This window comes from Urocitellus parryii (assembly GCF_045843805.1).
Source record: "Urocitellus parryii isolate mUroPar1 chromosome 13 unlocalized genomic scaffold, mUroPar1.hap1 SUPER_13_unloc_1, whole genome shotgun sequence".
Lineage (NCBI taxonomy): Eukaryota > Metazoa > Chordata > Mammalia > Rodentia > Sciuridae > Urocitellus > Urocitellus parryii.
Genome location: NW_027551761.1, coordinates 187886 through 197343, shown reverse-complemented (window position 1 = coordinate 197343; position 9458 = coordinate 187886). Strand labels below are relative to the sequence as shown.

The following is a 9458-nucleotide window of genomic DNA, read 5'->3' as shown; positions in this document are numbered from 1 at the left end:
GAGGGTCCAAACCATAGCAACAGTGAACACTGAGTCTGGTTTGGCAACTGTAGTCTTTAGAGACTCTTCGGTCACCATGAAGAGCTGTGGGCTGGGTGGCAAGGTGTCGTCTGAAGCTTACATTTGGAATCCTCTGATCCAGAGAGAAGAGAAAGCCCAAGAATATGTCCTCATAGGGAATAGCAGTGGGCACAGGGGATGGGGCATTTCAATGTCATCCTGATGAGCCCAAAAAGTGGGCTCTGAAGAGGCCTGACCCTACCCTTTGTCAAGAGGACCACTTGCCCAGAGCCAGGGTCCCTTACCTGATGGTCCATCCCAGTAGGACCCAGATCTTTCTTAAAGCTACACCAAGACAGCTTCCCCACAAATAGCGTTTATTAAAACTTGTGTTCTTCCTACAAGGGTTTGCCCAGGTAAAGGTGAGAGTTCTTATCCATTTTTCACATCCTACTGGTAATGTGCTCACACTGTAACAAGGTTTGAGGGAGGCAAATCTCACACAGTGGCATGAAAACATGCATTGTACATAAGAATAGCCAAAGGATCGTGCTCTTGTTTGTTAATTTATGTCAAATAACACTGAGATTTGGGAATGGCAAATTACAATATTTTATAATTTGGAACTCCAGAAGGGAAAGTCCAAGATGTTTTGCAAGATAAAGTATGACATCTTGAGATTCCACCAACTTTAGGCTAAACATTGAGTAGCTAAAAATTGAAAAGCTCAGCAGGCTTTTGACTGGCATTTTATGGGCTACAGTTGAGCAATGCTTTACTAGGTTTTGCATGCCACCTTATTTAATATGGGAAAATTACCCTGAGATAAAGTAGTTACTCTCCTCTCATTTTACAGGTGATAAAATGGAGTCACAGGGAGAGGTTTCCTAACTGTCCCCATTTACCATATTTTGAAGTTGTCAGAATTAAAATAGAGCCTCTTGGCTCAAGCTACAACAAAAAAATAATCAGGGAGGTTGTAAAGAGGTAATGTCACCTACATGTGCCTGATGACAAGAGCTGTTACAAGAGACTTCCAGAACCATCCCCTTGCACAAAGCCATCACAACCTTGCCCACAAAACACTTCTGCAAGAAATGTCCAACCATTGCCCACCCAACTTCAGGTGACGCCACCCCTAGGATTCTTGATGAATATTGGCTTATTCATGCAGTATTGATATTCTTCAAGCAATCTTCCTGGGGATTGAACCCAGAGGGCTTTTACCACTGAATCACATTCCCATTCCTTTTAATTTTATTTTTATTAGGAAACTTAGTCTTAGTTACTAGGGTCTAACTCACTAAGTGGCTGAGGTTGGCCTTGAACTTGCAATCCTCCTGTCTCTGGGATTACAGGCATGCACCACCATGCTTTTATTGTACACATGGTTTATTAGCATGTGCATGTTATCATTGCAATGTTTTCCCAGAATGAACTTAATCTTTGGATAATTCCTCTGTGCTTGTCACTGCACTGGCTAAGTAGGAGAGCTGAAGGACTGGATTGCAAGCCCACCTCTTATCTCTTAGCCAGGGTGGCATCTGTGCCTCGTGAAAGAGCCTTCAGACTCAGGTGGGTGATGTAGCCTGCTTCTTCCACACTAAAATACTACAAAATCAGTATCAAAATCAGCAGGCAATATCAAAAGTCATTCCAACTCAACCACAAACAATTCAGAGGATATAAATAATAGATTCAGACTTTGACATGGGGCACTCCTAGGCCACAAACAGTGATGTACTGGATTTTGTGCCAGATCATGGCTGGTATTTTTTGTGCCTCTAATTGCAAGAATCTGGGAGGGCTGAGCCTGTGAGGGAGATCACATTTTCAGGGTGGACAGAATTGAGCACACAAACCAGAGGTGTCCTCTCCTCCGGACTGGCACTCAGTTAATGCTCATGGGCCCAGTTCTCCACATCCACGCAGAATCCCAGGGCACCCCACCTGGCAGGGACTGTGATTGTCCAGTGCCTGTGAGCAGCATCAGAGAGGCCATGCTTCCAACACATGAACCTTATCCAAATCACAATCTGGGAAAGTCTCATTTGGACTGGGTAGTGCCCACACTTGCCTGCAAAAAGGTGAGGCCTGTGAGTGAGTGAGGCATGTGAAACTGTTCACAAAGTGTCCTTCAATGTGCCAACAGGTGAAAAACACAACTCACACTTCCCCTGCAGGATAGCTGGGGGTGTGCAAGGCTCCTTCATCACAGAGGTCACCCTTGCACTGGGAGCACCAGTGGAATTGCAATGCCAGCTTCCTTCATCCATTGAACACTGTGGTCTCTTGAAAAAGCTACAGATCCAGTTCTGTTGGAGAATATGTCTGGAAAGGACCCAAAAGTCAGTATGATGTTGTTCTCCCATGGAACTGACTTTCACAGAAACTTCCAAAACAAATATCCTATTTGAAAAATAAATACCACAAAAGAAATAAAATTGTGTGTGTGTGTATGTGTGTGTGTGTGTGTGCACGTGCGCGCACGTATGCACAAATTTTCTGGTGAAATTCACTGGAAGAAATTAATTCTTCATGTTAAGTAGATTTCCCAAAGCGATCCTAGGTGTTACATAAACAAATTTACATCCTAAGAACCATGTTTTTATTTTAGAGTATATAACAAAAAGTAAAATTAGTACATCCAACCTATGACATCAAGGGTGACCTAAAGTTTTCTTTATGAGTTTACATAAAAAGAATCAATTTCAGGTTAAAATGTAGGACAAATAAGGTTAAAGTGGAATGTTTTCATGGAAATGCTGGGAGCCATGGGACATCGGGAGAAAAGTGAAGCAGAGGTACCCTGAGGCCCAAGTACAGGAGTTCCAGAAAGTTCCATGTAGCAGGAGGCATCTCACTTTGTGTGGAGTTTATCCAATTTGAATGAATTATCATGAATCAGTCCAATGTCTATTAAATATCCATTTGGAGGTTGGAAGGAAATTCATACTAAAAACTATTTGGATACATTTTTAATCCTCACGATGTCATTTAAACCCTTTGGGGTGGACTTTGCTCCCTCCTCCACCACCTGAGGAGGAGCCCCTGAACTTCGGTCCACCTTTAGTATATCTTGGGGAAACAGTGGCAACTTCCGAGCCCAGTCAGGGTTCCAGAAGAGGGCTCTGTGTTTGGTAAGTAATGTCTGAGTCCATTGTCTGTTTTACTTTCCATGGTTTTAGTTACAAATGATCAATTATAGCCCCAAAATATTAAATGGGAAATTTCAGAAGTAGCAATTCCCCAGTCTTAAAACGATTCCAAAAAAATGTTCTGGTGAACTCTCACACTGTCCCATTCCTTCCCATCTGGGAGTGCAGGATTTTGTCACATGGCAGGAAAGGATGCGTATGGTAGCCACGTTCTTCCTCCACCTGAGACGGAGAGCATTGTGTGCATAATCATAAAACAACCTCTTTATTGATCTGTTTCATGGACCAAGACCCAAAATGACTTGGACAAAACAACTGTCCACCCTGCCCCCACAATCAGGGCAGTGATGACTTTCTCCCCCTCTGGATCTGGTTAAGTTAAATAATTTTGTAAGAAGCCAAATGTTAAAATCATAGACCTGGAGGATCAAGAGTGTGTTTGCTCCTGGGGAGCAGGGCTCTGCCGCCCACTGAGACACCCCTGGGCAGGAAGCACTCACTGTGCAGGTTCTGGAGATGGTGTGGGGTACCCGCTGGCCTGGGGCCAGGCGGAGCAGGAGCAGTCCACGTACACAGCTGGGTGAGAGCCAGGTTGGCTGCTGTCATCACCACAGACAATATCAAGAGGCTGTGTGTTTGTTTAAAGGGGCCACACTCTCCACTCTCACCTCACTCCATGAAGCATCAGCACTTTCTCGGGCCATGTTCTCTCTGCCACCTACCAAAGGGGTGGATGGTCCCCAGGCTCCAGAGACCTGACCCCACACACGGCTCTTCCTTTGTGTCACTTGGCTACTCCTCAGGCTTCCTAATTTATTGTCTTCCGATCACACTCTACAGATTTCGGAATTTTCTTTTCATAATTCAATCTCATTTTCCATATTTTTTCTTTAATCCATATTTCAAGCCAATAATGATTGACTCAGGTATAGAAAAATCCAGGGAAGAAAGAGGCCTACATGCCACACTTTCTCGTGTGTATGTCATGCAGAGGGCAGGTACTGCATCCTGGGCCACCGAGGTCAGAAGGCCACATTCTTTCCTGTCTCCCATTCCCTTAATTGGATTGCTCCCTCCCTTTCTGGCCCTGTATACATCCCTGGAATGGAGCTACCACTACCCCTGGGAGCTGCTGTTCTTTTATTGCAGAACCACAAGGGGAGGGCAGACAGGGTGAGCAGGAGGCAAGAAGGAGCCTCTGGTCCCAGCAGCCACACCTGTCCTACCTGGAGCTCCTGGCCATGACTTCTGAGTGCATGGCCTCATCATGTGTCCGCTGTCCTCTACTCCATCCTAGTCTCTGTCACAGCCTACCGTGACAAGGCCTATAAGCAACAGAAATTTATTTCTCATAGTCATGGAGGCTGAAACTCCAAGACTGAGAGATCTGATGTTTGGTGAGGACCCACTTTCTCATCCACAGGTGGCATCTTCTCTCTGTGTCCTCACCTGGAAGAAGAGTGGGTGGTTCTTGGGCTTTTTTTCCTTTTTCCCAGGGGTGCTTTACCACTGAGCTGCACCCCCAAGTCATTTGATGTCTTATTTTGAGACAGGGTCTCACTAAGTGGCTTAGGGTCTCTCCACATTGCTGAGGTTGGCATTGAACTTGTGATCCTTCTGCCTCAGCCTCCACCATACCACTGGAATTAGAGGCATGCACCACTGCGCTTGGCCTTGGGCCTTTCTTTAAAGGATATTAATTCCCCTCATGAGGGATCTGCCCCATGACCTAATCACCTCCAGAGGCCCCATTTTCTAACACCTTGTGGGTGAGGATTTCATCATATGAATTTGGGGACATCACAGTCAGATCACAGGTCACAGCAACTAAGTGAGAACAGCGCAGCTGCCCCAAGCAGCCCTAAGGGCAGAACCATCTTCTGATGCTGGTGTCCTTCCATCCTGCTGTGTGGTTCTTTGGGGGTAAGGATAAGGTTAGGAGCCCCGTGTGGACGTCTCATCTCCTCTTTGTGTGTTAGTGGTTGTACCCAGGGTCACAAAATGTGCTGTTTTCCCAGATAATAATATTTGCTTTTTTTTTTACCATAAACATGTGGCCTTGGGAAGGCCATTCTGAGAGGACAGAAGGACTTTGGTAGAAGGGAAACAGGCCCTCTGGAGTGTGTCCCTCCTCCCTTGAGCTGCTCCTTCCCCATAGGGTCTCTGTGGGGAAAGCTGGGACACCCATGACTACTTAAGATTCTTTTGGGGTGGGAGTGTGGCTCTGTGGTAGAGTACATGCTTGGTGTGCACCAGGCCCCGGGTTCCACCCCTGGCATTGCATAAGCAATCCTTTCCGAGGTCACTGAGGGTGTGTTCCTCCACCGTCAGCTAGGAAACCGTGCACCCCTTTCAGCCGATCACAGCTCTTCAGGTTTTCATATCATCGTTACAAACATCAGTACATTTCTCTTACTTGTTTTCCCATGAAAGGCACATGTAGCAGCTTCCAGAATGAGCAGAGAATACACACACCCTCCAAGTGTGCGACAGAGAAAGAATTGACTGTCTTTGGAGAAAGACACTTAGGTGAATTTTCCAATGGAAACTTCTCAAAATAGTCAAATAGCAAATAAAGCAGATCACCACAGGAAACCAGAATGAGGTGCAGTTAAGACACCTATTCAGTGTTTCAGCATCTCCCAGCCACTGTCACACACAGCAATGACTGTTTTCTTCAATATGGTGATTCCAGAAAAGGGCCAAGCAGTAAGGTTTTCCGTATCAGCTATGATGCTGCAAATGCCAGTTAGCATGTTCCTGGACCTGGGTTCCAATCCATTTCCACTGCGGTAGCAATCGGCATTTGGTGAAAAAGAACTCCCACCCTGTACTCAGACCCTGCCTGTCTGAATTTCATGAGCACCCAGAAGTTCAAGTCGTTTTTTCTTAGCAGAGCCAGGTCTCTATCCTTATTTTGCTTAACAGCAGAAACTCTTCAGGTACAACATGTTCTGTGCTCGAGAACAAAGCAGCAGATAACATTTTCTGGATGCTTAGAAGTGGAACAGTTTCCTTCTGAGGACTTTACAAACATAATTTATAGTAATCCTAGCACAAGCAAGCTGTCATTCACATTTTACAGATGAGGAAACCCAGGCGCTGGATGGGGAAGTAATTTGCTCACTGCTCCTTCCAGCAGGGTGGTATACTTTTTTTTTTTTTTATAAAAATGTGTTTTATTTTAAAACAAGTTTATAAAAGTAGAAATCACATACAAAAATACAGATTACTTCCATATGTTGGCAAAATAGCTTATGGCTGGACTTGAGTTTGGAAGTACAGGCTCTGTATGTTTGAGGGCATCCAGAAGTAAGTCCAACCAGATCCTACCACCAGCCCTTGTCATTAATCTGTAAACAATAATTTCAAGTAGTATTTAGCACTTTTTAGCTAATAAGAAATAGACACATAATCATCTCCTTGTGTAACACTACTTTAAAATTTTCTTCCTTAGGTCTGAGCAGATAAGGGCACTTCATGCTACTGTTTTTAACATTTAAAATATTTGATTAAAGTAAAACCAGTTAATAGAAAAACGATGGATTTTGGCTTTTTTGTTACATTTTGCACATTTGGGGAGGTCACTGACTTAAAACTAGTGTTTTTGTGATTTTTTAAAAGCAGAACTTGATCTTTTTGCCTTGACGAGAGAGGTTTTTTAATAAAACAAACCCACTCATATTACTAAAAGGTTCAACACCTGAGTACTAAATCTTACATAGGTGCCAGTGCAGACTGTCCTGAAATTGCATGGAAAATACACTTGCTTCTAGTGTGTACTTCTGATTTACCGGAACAAGCAATTCTTACAATCAATAACCCTATAAAGTGGGTAGTTTCAAACAATTATTGCAAAAGACCATATTTTAAAAAGGCAATTTAAAATACTTGATTCCAGAGTAATATACAAATAAACTTAGCACTAAAGGAAAACAGCAGGCAGTATCAGTTCAGAACTCTTTCAATTTTTCAAGAATAGAGACTGATTAGGTTAATACCACCTTCCTAAAACAAAGCAATTCATTTAAAAGCTAAACTCATGTTAACGTAATTTGATTATAAAATTAGAAACCACAATTATATTTCAGGAACACAGTACCTTAGTGATATTAAAGGATACTTCTGATTAACCTGGCATAGAAAATTACGTCTTGAGCCTTCACATCCTATACCAACTCTATACCTCTGGCCATATGTTTAATTTGTTTGAGAGTTTAAGATGTGGGGATATGTTTCTGTTAAGCTAATTTCAAATCTTAAGATAGAAATGAAATTTTTTTTTAATTCCCAGATACCTTAAATGCTACTATCTTATGACTCTTTCGGTTCAGCTCACCCTACACATACCTTATTTTTCTTCCAAACTATGTCTTATTAAACAATACTGAAAAATTAAATAGATTAAAAAAATTATCACAAAGACTATAAAAATCATTAGCCGTAAGTCATTTTTTAAGCTTGATTCTAAATAAAACTTAATCCAAAGGGCACTTGGAGAAAATGGCACAAATTTTGCTATGTAAAAAAGTAAATTGAAATCATAGGCTCAAACTCCTAAAATTTCTGATGGCCTACAACTTAGGTTCTTAAGGGCATAGCGTTGACAGAAACTTTTATAGTTATTTAAAAAAAGGCAACACTTCATTGTTTTCCCTTGAAAATGGTTTCCTAATTTACTTGCAGGATAAAGGTTAAGGGAAAACGAATAATAAAAACTAGCCGAGTGCTCAGTAATTGGGCTTCCTGCCTGCTTTCCCCATTCCAAAGGAAGAGGAGACACCATCCTACAAGAAATAATTTCATAGACAGCTGGACTTTTGCAGTGTCAGTCGGCACCTGATGCCCCATATCTTCTGGTTCTTTTTGTTTCTGACAGTTGGCCTGGCAATGGTGGTGAAATAGGAGCAATTAATTTGCAGATGAGGAAGGGCTTCCCCTAACAGTTGAAGGGTACCATCTGGCACGATTCCAAAAACTTTTAGTGTTTTTAGTGTGGGAATTTCTCCAAGTTCAAGTAGAGTTTCAGGAATTATATCATAGCACCGACTGAGTGACAAGTGTTGGAGGTAGCTGAGCTGGAGAAATTCTGGAAAGCAGTCATGCTTTAGCATGATACTGTCACTTAAGTCCAGATGGACAAGGTTGGGGCATCTTCTGACTAAGGTAGAGACATCTGATTTCTGAAGATTCTTTCGGTAGCCACTAAGATTCAGCTGGGTGATGGTCTCTGACACATGTGCGACAGCCACCTGCACGTGCTTTTCAGTGAACTCATAGCACCAGGAGAGGTTCAGCTCATCCAGTCTGGAACAGCTGCTTAGCAGAGTCTTCAGGGCAGACTCAGAAAATCCAGCATACCCACAAAGGTTGAGTCATACTAAATTTGAGTTCTGCGCAAGATTATTGACAGTGGGATCAGAAAGCTCTAGGCCTTCCAGGCTTAGATTCTGCAACTTGGAGCACTGAGACAGAATGCCATGGAGGGTAGATAGGTTTATAACTGAGTTAGACAGATCCAAGTGCTGGACACGAAAAGGGCTGCAATGTTCAACCAAGGGTTGGTCCACAAATGATCGGGGGCAGCGGAAGGCTACCACGCCTCGAGACAGCAGACGAACAATCACATCTGGGTGCAGATTTTTACCTGTGAGGTCCAGGGTTTGCCAGAGAGATTCATCAAACGCGAGGCAGTACCACCTCTTACAAATGCCAGAGACTTTCAACAGATCAGGGAGGCAGAGGCAAGAGAAGATCCCCAGGAGCAGTTCATCTGGGAGGGAGTCCCATTTAACACCGGGGAAGTTCTCTTGATTGAGTTTAGGCCTGCGGATGATCACAAAGTCTTTGTCACTCCCTTTGCTTTTCAGCCATTTTCGTGTGGGGCTCTGAGGGTGGCCCAGGTTAGAGAGCAGTTCCTGGGGGATGTTCTCACTGTCCACCTCCTCCTTCTCTAGGGCGGAGACCCCCATGCCTGACAGCAGTTCAGAAGTCTTGCTAGAATCCCATCCCTACGTGAAGCTGGTGGTAACGTTGCTACTCTGGTCCGGAATCTCCTGGAGGTGCTTCCTGTGCATGGCGTCCACAGGTTCGGGAGTTTTAAATACCTGCATTAATTGCACAACTGCCCGCCTCCCAGATTCCCGCTTTGGCGCGCGACAGCTCCCAGCGTGAGGTTCTAGCCCCCAGCAGCCAGACCCGCGCACTCTAGCAACGTTCCATTCCTGCAGCGCGCCCAGGATGGTATACTTTATCAGAGAATCACCGCAGAAAGGCAGCACTGCCAGCTATGGCTGAGTT

At 43.9% G+C, this 9458-nt stretch overlaps 1 non-coding gene and 1 pseudogene across 1 annotated transcript; both read right to left on the bottom strand.

The window, feature by feature from the left end:
* Positions 1-446: 446 nt before the first annotated feature.
* On the bottom strand, positions 447-548 carry LOC144251306 (small nucleolar RNA U13). The gene has a single exon (XR_013342671.1). It is a non-coding gene; the product is annotated as a small nucleolar RNA U13 (small nucleolar RNA).
* Positions 549-7960: 7412 nt separating this feature from the next.
* LOC144251305 (S-phase kinase-associated protein 2 pseudogene) lies at positions 7961-9235 on the bottom strand (annotated as a pseudogene).
* Between the last annotated feature and the right edge of the window lie 223 nt (positions 9236-9458).